Raw genomic sequence first — 10589 nt, forward strand, 5'->3', positions numbered from 1 at the left:
CATCTCTTCCACCCCCCTTCCCCGACACAATCGCATTTGTGCGCGTGCAGCCCTCGCTTTAATATCGCCGCTGCTGCTGCCGCCGCCGCCGCCTCGACGAGGTGGGGAGGGGATGGTGGGAATGGTCGGTGGGGGGGGGCTTCGCTTGGGTGCCGCCACCGCCTCCTTCTCCTCGGCCTCCTCCGCCTTCATTGCAGCGACTGCCCTAATGAGCCGCGTGTGTCATTCGCCCTATTAAGGAGAGGGCGGACAGGGGCGGCGGTGGGGGGTAAGGTAGAGGGGGGCGATAGAGCGAAATAACAGCAGCAGTCGCAACAACAACAACAACAACAATAATAAATATATATAACGTATCGAAAACAATAAAGGCAAAAATAAGAAGAATAAAAATAAGTCGCATCGCATCCTTGCTCTCGACGGGAATAAAATAACAGCCAAGCTGACACCACAATGTGCTTTGCTGGAAGAGACATCAGTGGGGAAAACGAATCTGAAACGTGCAGGGAAACAGAGGCAATAACACTGTAAGAGGTTAAAGCGCAGCCCTGCAATTACTTGCTCACGCCGCTGCTGCTGTCGAGATGTTAACTACCTCGCCTGGTTTACAGGAGGTCGTGGGTTCGATCCGGACCCTGACGCCTGCTGTACATTAAGAGTCTGCGTGTTTTCTCTACCCGTGGTCGCGTGGATTAATCTCTGGGGTTTCCTTCGACATTCAGAAACGATGCGTTTAGAGTATTTGGCTGCTATGCATTGCCACGTGATACGACACTTCGCTGAACTGTCATTTGTGGCCAGGTCGCTTCTGAAAAAATAGCTGCAGGGCTCAGTGGGCCTTCACTGGTAAAATAAAAATCGTTTTTAGTTTCCTAGCTTCTAGCATATTTGCTTACACTTGTACGCTACAGCCAAATGTCTCAGAAGAGGTGGGGTACCCACGCTGTAACCCATCGCACGCGGCCTTCGGTGCACACCGCTGCGTCGTGCGTGTGAGAGAGAGAGAGGGAGATCTTCACAAACTCGCCACGCCTGGACTACGGAGTCGAACCTGGGACCCTCCGCACCGCAAGCCCCTCCACGCCACTGCGGCAGCGTTCATTGAGCTGAGAATTCGTGCTGTTCAAATCGTTGTTATTATTTGTATTACTTTGATTTGACCTTTGACCCGTGAGGAACCGCGCTATTGACCCCTTTACTCTCCCGATTTGAGAACGAAATGGGAGGAGGATTTCTTCACAATCATGAACGTCGCCTGATGATGCCGGTTGTTGTTGTTGTAATCACCAGCGGAGCGTCACAGTACTCGAATTGTAAACGTTGCGTGTTTACTCTCCGACACACCGGTGGGCTGAAGTAGTAACTAAATTGTCACGTTTTGTTTACGTGACAAACCTTACTGATTGGCTGTGCCGGGTGGTGGAGGATTTAACGACGCATTTATCTTTACGTGATCTAACCCCCCCCCCCCCACTCTTTATTCTGTACAATATTCGTCGTGAATTACTTCTCCTGCTTCTATCAACCTCGCTGTTGCCAGCGCGTGGAGGGGCCTCGTGCTGTGAGTCAGTGAGGTGGCTTGAGAACAAGTTCCGTCGCATCATTTAAACTTCCACCACCACCACCACCACCACGACCACCACCACCACCACCACCACCACCACCACCACCACGACCACCACCACCACCACCACCACGACCCTCCCCGCACCACCACCACCACCACGACCACCACCACCACCACGACCCTCCCCGCACCACCACCACCACCACCACCACGACCCTCCCCACACCACCACCACCAACACCACCACCACGACCACCACCACCACCACCACCACGACCACCACCACCACGACCACCACCACCACGACCACCACCACCACGACCCTCCCCCCACCACCACCACCAACACCACCACCACCACCACCACGACCACCACCACCACCACCACCACCACGACCACCACCACCACCACCACCACCACCACCACCACCACCACGACCACCACCACCACGACCACCACCACCACGACCCTCCCCCCACCACGACCACCACCACCACCAAGACCCTCCCCCCACCACCACCACCACCACCACGACCACCACCACGACCACCACCACGACCACCACCACCACCACCACCACGATCACCACGACCACCACCACCACGACCACCACCACCACGACTCTCCCCCCACCATCTCCCCGACGGCGCGACGCTCATCTTTCTACGCGAATTCCACGAGGGCCGCTCCTTGCGTCTCGTGCCTTCGACGGTGCAATTTTGGCATAATTGGTGATAAAAAATGATGTTGTTGTGTACACAAGCGACTCAACAAAAAATAAAACACCACCCAGCGCCCCCGCGCCGCGTTTGATTGCACCCAGACATTATTAGCATTTTACATCAACGCGACATTGTGCTGCGGCCGCTCTTTCTGGCGCATGAACGCCATAAAATAAGATTCCAATCAAACGCTCCAAGAGCACGGGGGGTGGGGGTTGTGTTGCGTGTGGGGAGTTCTCTTCCTCTGGGTCTAACGCCAATCGAGGCAACTTTGCTGCTTGGCTCCGGTTTTCGCGGTCGTGCCGCACGGCTCTCGGGTCATGCGCATTGTCTCACCGCGCATTGTTCTATGGCGCATCATTGTTCTCTCCCATCATTGTTCTCTCCCATCATTGTTCTCTCGCACCATTGTTCTCTCGCACCATTGTTCTACGGCGCATCATTGTTCTCACGCGACATTGTTTTATACCGCGCACGGTTCCGGAACGACGTCCGACGTTTCGCTCCACGTGCTGGTGGTAGATTTTTCTTTCGAAGGAAAATCTCTCACCAGCACGTGGGGCGATGGACACCCTCTCCACCACACCGCGCCGCTACGCCGATCGACTAATCGCGATGTGTACCGTCTATAAGTGCCGGGGGGTTGGGGGAGATGCAGCACTTGCCCACGTGTGACGGATATGTGACGTTGAACTCGAAACTTGCCCATTGTTTCTAACCGGGCGGGGGGGGGGAGCGCTTTCCGCCTCCGCCAGCCATGAGTAATTGCAGGGGCTGCGCCCTTACCTCCAAACCAAGAGGGTCATTAAACTGCCAGCGCGCGTCAAGGCTCGTCACCGCACGAGGAAGGCGATTATGAGTTATTTGCGCTGTCCGATTTTAAGAATTACTGACACCGCAAAGGCGTGATGCGTCGGAGGGTTATCTCGCCTCTCAAGTGATGGATTTATTGTCGGAGCCGCGGTCTCATTTATAGGGCCTTTGTGTAACCACGTGCACGCTCTCGGAACGATGGGTGCGATTTGCCGTTGTTTAAGGGCTTGAAGGTACAACAAAATAAAGACAGCCCCCTTCGCAAATGCTATCTCACTACACTGCTGACGGATGGCTCGAGGCAGGGCCTCTCTGGGGAGTTTCGGCCTACTCTTCCACGTTTGGTGAGACGTCTTGGGGGATAACAACTGCGGGAGTGCTCACACTTTACCCCACCGCGACTCGCTGTGGTGGCACCATTTGCACTGCTGGGCGGAGGGAGGCCGGTGGGTTGATGAAACTCACAGCGTTTGTTGTTAACCCGCCGCGCCGGGAAATCGAATCGGAAAACCGTCGACCTCTGGATTGCAAGCCGGGTGCGTCGGCCGTCATAAGCCCTGTGCAACTTCCCCCTGGTGACGTGGCGAGACGCCCACACACACACACGAATGTGTCCCCATAAAGTCGCCTTAATGATGACACCTTTACATCGCTCATATACGAGTATATTGGCCGAATCTACCATTTATAGCAAATTCAAATGGACGTCTCATTTTGTCGGTTTTCGTACAGCAATAAAGCACATGTGATTTAAAGTTCTGTCTCTCAATCTTGATCTCGGTAGCATGCACCGTAGATAAGTTGGTACGGTCAAGCGACGCTTTGGACTAATGAGCAAAATTGCAACAACATTTTCCAGCGCTCAAACTACAACAAGAATGCAAGGCACAATTGTGCTCACTGCAATAATAAGAATGCATGGAATAACATTGCCCACCGCAAATGATACGAATGGAATCAATAATCTTGCTCGTTGCAATTCGGTGGCCGCTTTGGTGTTGCATCGTTTCAGCAATGAAGCGAGGAGACGCCGCCGCCGCGTGAGGAGAGGCGAGAGGCCGACCGGAGCGTGCCCCGCGGGGTACTGACAGGGCGAGCGCCAGCAGCGCACACGTGGCACCACCAACAGCGCACACGTGGCACCACCAACAGCGCACACGTGGCACCACCAACAGCGCACACGTGGCACCACCAACAGCGCACACGTGGCACCACCAACAGCGCGCACGTGGCACCACCAACAGCGCACACGTGGCACCACCAACAGCGCACACGTGGCACCACCAACAGCGCACACGTGGCACCACCAACAGCGCACACGTGGCACCACCAACAGCGCACACGTGGCACCACCAACAGCGCACACGTGGCACCACCAACAGCGCACACGTGGCACCACCAACAGCGCACACGTGGCACCACCAACAGCGCGCACGTGGCACCACCAACAGCGCACACGTGGCACCACCAACAGCGCACACGTGGCACCACCAATAGCGCACACGTGGCACCACCAACAGCGCGCACGTGGCTCCAGTCGCCGTGACGCGCTCGACCGAAGCCGCGGGAATCCGCGGCTCCGGGTGGAGGGCCAGCCTCTACCGCACGTGCGCTGCGTCCTGCAGAGCGGTAGTGGAGTTCGAAAGAACTCACCAACAGCACCCGCCACCTTGTGAAAGAGCCAACGCAGAAGATGCCTGGGTTTTGATCTTTCACGAAGCTCGCGGTCCGTCCCAAAGCGCATCCACTGCACAAACCACGGCAGGTAATGCGGATACCCTGACGATGCACGCATGGGGAATGTTGAGCTCTCCGGTAGTAGTGTGGCGACTGTGGTCATCTAGAGCAAGATGTACAACGACGCAATTCCCAATCACAGCGACACACCACTCCGCCGCCGTCTGACGCGGCGATCTGGGCTTGACCGGCTGGACGTGACGTTGCCGTGCGTCGCTCTGCATCTTCGTCAGCAGGAGCCGCGCGACAGAACGACAGAGAGCAAGCAGGCGGCCCTGTGCGAGGGCGCTCTGCTCGTTGTTGCCCAGGCAGTGCATGACGGCGCCCTTCGCTAGTAACATCCCAGCAGCCGTGGAGGGGGAAAAATTTTAACAAAAAAATATTCCACAACCTGTGCATTAATCGCTCCCTGTGGGGTCGGCCCCCACATTTGCGCCCTTTAATGCGAGGGAGAAACTTTCTGTTGTTTGTTTGTTTGTTGTGGACTCCCGCGGGGAACTTTGCTACAAGTGAGGTCTGCCCTGCACGCATGGCGATGAGCGCGGAGCAGCGGTCAAAAAAGTGTTGCGCAATGCAGATCATTAGAGAGGGGGGTGGGGGTGGGGGACTAGGTTTTCCGCATCTCCTGGTTTGACCCGAAAAGTTTGACCCGGAGAGTTTGACCCGGTACAGTCCAGGAATTCGCATCTTTGCTGCGTTGAACTTTAGAGGCGGTGTGCTCAACGGCGTTCAGAGCGGCCCTCGTGGCGACTGAGACGGATGTCCGGCACGGGTCGTACGGCACAGAAGACGGAGACCCTGGGCGGCACAGTGGTCGTTTACACTCCGGTGTTGTGGGGCTGTGGTGGTGTGACGGTGTGGTGGTGTGGTGGTGTGACGGTGTGGTGGTGTGGTGGTGTGGTGGTGTGTGGTGTGGTGGTGTGGTGGTGTGGTGGTGTGTGGTGTGGTGGTGTGGGGGTGTGACGGTGTGGCGGTGTAATGGTGTGCGGTGTGGTGGTGTGAATTTATTTGACCAGGTTAAGCCCACGGAGAAATTCGCTATTTTTTCAGAGGCGACCTGGCCACGCATGACGATAGCTCAACATCGAAGTGACTGATATCATCATCACACGTGGGAATTTAAAGTAGCAGCCAAAGCATAAAACAAAATGCACCTTTTCAAAATGTGGAGGAGGGAGGGCAAAGCCGGAGGAACCGGGAGTAGAGCAACCCACGCGGCCACCACGGGCTGAGAGAGATGGAGAGAGATGGAGAGAGATGGTAAGAGATGGAGAGAGATGGGGAGTGATGGAGAGAGATGGAGAGAGATGGGGAGAGATGGGGTGAGATGGAGAGAGATGGGGAGAGATGGAGAGAGATGGAGAGAGATGGAGAGAGATGGAGAGAGATGGAGAGAGATGGAGAGAGATGGGGAGAGATGGAGAGAGAGAACACGTGGACTCCGAACGTGTAGCCGGCTTCGTCAAGGGGTCCGTGGGCTCGGATCCACTGTCCTCCTGCGATCAGGCGACACAAATGAAACCCAACATCGGACGGTCCCCCCTTGGCTCTCGCGAAAGCTTCGCGATGTTTTGGGGCTTTGCTCAAAACGATTTTGTTCGTCGCGTTTCTTGCGGAACCTAATTACGAGCCGATTTGAATACCGCGGTGGCGTCCCTTCATTAAACAATTACGGAGGCATTAATAAATCAGTTTTACTCTACACCCCCACCCGCACCATCCCCCCCCCGTGGCGCTAATTGGCAGAAATGCGTTGTCTGAGGATTACGGTGACCTCAAATGTAATTAAACTAATTGATTAAAACGTGAAGAAATCAAGTCGCAACCTCATTTCAATTCAATAAGAACATCACCGCCGTTTCTGGCGGTGATGTTTGGCAACGTCGCGAGCGCGGATTGTCAACGTTTTTTGTCTTTGCGCAAACAATGAACCGAAGAGGGTGGCCAACGCGTGGCCACTTTCAGGAGGGTTTAGTCGAAACCAAACAATAACAACAAATCGCAGTCAGAGTCTTTGTGCCCCGCGTGTCAGTCCCAGTGTCAGCACCTGTTTAGACTTGTGGGTGTCGTTGAGTCGCAGTGGCATTCACGTGGGTGCACGTGGGGAGGTGACGTTTCGGTTTTCTTCAGATCGCACCTCTCTCTCACTCTCTCGTGTTGTTACTTTCGGTGTCAACAGCTGAGCATCTCACTCGACTCTGTTCATCGTCAGGGTCGCCTTCACCTTCTCTTCTCTGTGTCTGTGCCCTGTCTACCATGACTCAATGTGTATTGAGTTCCATCATACTACTCACCTACCTACTCAGTCACCTACCCACTCACTCACCGACACACCTGCCCACTCAGACACCTACTCACCTACCCACTCACCTACTCACCTATTTACCTACCCACTCAGTCACCTTCTCAATCACTTACCCACTCACTCACTCACCTACCCATATAGTCACATACTCACCTACCCACTCACTCACCTACTCACCTACTCACTCATCCCCCACGTCTCCCCACGTCTCCCCACGTCTCCCCCACTCATCCCCCACGTCTCCCCCACGTCTCCCCCACGTCTCCCCACGTCTCCCCACGTCTCCCCCACTCATCCCCCACGTCTCCCCCACGTCTCCCCCACGTCTCCCCACGTCTCCCCACGTCTCCCCCACTCATCCCCCACGTCTCCCCACGTCTCCCCCACTCATCCCCCACGTCTCCCCACGTCTCCCCACGTCTCCCCCACGTCTCCCCCACGTCTCCCCACGTCTCCCCCACGTCTCCCCGACGCCGCCCAGGTGGGCGAAGCGGCGACCTCGGCGCACGACCGTGAACGAGGACACCGCAGTGAACACGTCCCGCCACCGTTCGCTGTCCCTCGGCCCCTCGAGCCCACGGCTCACCGCGCGAGGCCCCTTGAGCCCACGGCTCCGTGCGAGCGCCTTGAAGCTCTTTGGAGGAGCAGTCGCAGTCATCGCGGCGCTTGGGATGACTTTTTTTTTAGTCGAGAGACAGCGGTGGATGAAATAAATGCTTAAATAATTCGATGAAAAATAAAAACCGCTTCGTTCACAAATACGTTCGTCGCTAATTTAATTTACTGCAATTTCTAATTTACGATGTAATAATAATGTAGTTCTCGACATTTCCCCTGAAAGTGCCACTGTGGATCATTCTCCCGTGCGCTGTGGCGTTGTTTTGTGGCTCAGGCGCCGCGTGTATCGTCACCGTTGCTGATGCACGGCTGCTGCTGATACTGCTGCACGGCTGCTGCTATACAGCTGCTGCTACACAGCTGCTGCTGCACAGCTGTTGCTACTGCTGCACGGCTGCTGCTGATACTGCTACACAGCTGCTGCTACACAGCTGCTTCTGCACAGCTGCTGATACACAGCTGCTGATGATACTGATACACAGCTGCTGCACGGCTGCTGCTGCTACTACTGCACAGCTGCTTCTGCACAGCTGCTGCTGCACGGCTGCTGTTTCTGCACGGCTGCTGCTGCTGCACCTACAGAGGTGCGGCTCCCGTGGTGCAGCTGCAAGAGCATCACTCACGCGAGTCGGCAGCAACACGATTTGTAAGATTTTAGTCCAATCGCAGCCGCTTGCAATTAGCGCTTCAATTAGGGACCCCCCCCCCTCCCAGTAATAGCAGGTGAATTCACGAGAGAGCCGTTCGCAATTAAGCAATGCAATTATATAATTATATAATTGCACTCAAAGCATCTCGCTGCACGAGCGGGCCCATTGTGGGGGGGTCGGTGTGCGAACGTTGAGGCCTCGTAGCGTCGGGAATGGGGGGGGGCTCAGCCCCCCTCCATCACCCCCCCTCCATCACCCCCCCCCCCCCCCAGAGGGCTAAGCCCCCTTTGCTAGATTGTTATAGTCGCCACTCAACACTAAACTTAACTAATTCGTTTTAGCAGGTAAGGCCCACTGAGCTGCTATGTAGGCTGGTGACCTTGATTCTAGACACGTGGTGACCTTGATTCTAGACGCGGAGGGAAAAACCAGGGGGAAAATCCACGCGACCACGGGCAGAGAGACACGCAAACTCCAAATATACAGCAGCAGGCGTCAGGGTCGGGATCGAACCCACGACCTCCTGCATACCAGGCGAGGCAGTCAACATCTCATAGCCACCGTGATGATGATGAGAGAGAGAGACGCAAACTCAAAATATACAGCAGGCGTCAGGGTCGGGATCGAACCCACGACCTCCTGCCTACCAGGCGAGGCAGTTAACATCTCATAGCCACCGTGATGATGAGTGAGGAAACACGCAGACTCCAAATATACAGCAGCAGGCGTCAGGGTCGGGATCGAACCCACGACCTCCTGCCTACCAGGCGAGGCAGTCAACATCTCATAGCCACCGTGATGATGATGAGAGAGAGAGACGCAAACTCAAAATATACAGCAGGCGTCAGGGTCGGGATCGAACCCACGACCTCCTGCCTACCAGGCGAGGCAGTTAACATCTCATAGCCACCGTGATGATGAGTGAGGAAACACGCAGATTCCAAATATACAGCAGCGGGCGTCAGGGTCGGGATCGAACCCACGACCTCCTGCATACCAGGCGAGGCAGTTAACATCTCCTAGCCACCGTGATGATGAGTGAGGAAACACGCAGACTCCAAATATACAGCAGCGGGCGTCAGGGTCCGGATCGAACCCACGAACTCCTGCATACTAGGCGAGGCAGTTAACATCTCCTAGCCACCGTGATGATGAGTGAGGAAACATGCATACTCCAAATATACAGCAGCGGGCGTCAGGGTCCGGATCGAACCCACGAACTCCTGCATACCAGGCGAGGCAGTTAACATCTCCTAGCCACCGTGATGATGAGTGAGGAAACACGCATACTCCAAATATACAGCAGCGGGCGTTAGGGTCGGGATCGAACCCACGACCTCCTGCATACCAGGCGAGGCAGTTAACATATCCTAGCCACCGTGGCTCCTCAGTCTTAGTCGTTGGCTTTGCAGCATTTCCTCTTTCGGACAGGGGGTGAGCGCGAGAGCACGCGGGACACATTGCTGGCAAGAGCGGATGACATCGTTACTCATTCTGTTTAGCGTTTAACGTTTGTTGAACTCGGACGTTGTCAACGTGGACACTCTCAGAGGACGGCCTCTGTCTCACAAGGCGATAGCGATTTCATCAACCCCAGAGAGGTGAGTCAGTCGATGGGAAGGTCACGTGCTCTGGGGTAAAGTGTGGGCAGTCCCGCCGGTGTCGAAGAATTGATGGGCAGCTTGGCAAAAAAACAAAGTCGTTCAAATGCCCTCTGAGAGGGTCTGTGTGTAGTGGGAGTCCCTTCCACCAGCAGGGCCGCGAGACAAGGGCTTTTGCGGAGCTGCGCGTTTGCCTTCGACCAGCAGAGAGATAACGAGGGGCAGAGTGACAAGCTCGAGTGGGATTTGAACTCGCAAGACCGGCGGTGAGCTAAGAGCTCCAACTAACCCTGGGCCGCGCACAAGCCGATGAGTAATGTTTGTATCTAAATAAGCATGCAAATTGGCTGACTTGCAAGGCGCGGCTGTAGTGGGTGGCGGTCCCTGGGGACTGGGGGGTTAAAGCCGAAGTGGAGACCGCATAAATGTCACGAGGCGCGGGACTATTTGTCACGAAGCTAGCGGAGCAGAGCAAATGCGGCGCTTTTATCGCTAAATTGTGAAACGTAGGCGCGCAAGTAAATCGGAATTTACATTCTTAGTGAGGCCTCCCCCCGCGCACGTCGTCCTAATGGTGAC

Source organism: Lampetra planeri, chromosome 54, assembly GCF_965212315.1.
Source record: "Lampetra planeri chromosome 54, kcLamPlan1.2.h2, whole genome shotgun sequence".
NCBI classification, from domain to species: Eukaryota; Metazoa; Chordata; class Hyperoartia; order Petromyzontiformes; family Petromyzontidae; genus Lampetra; species Lampetra planeri.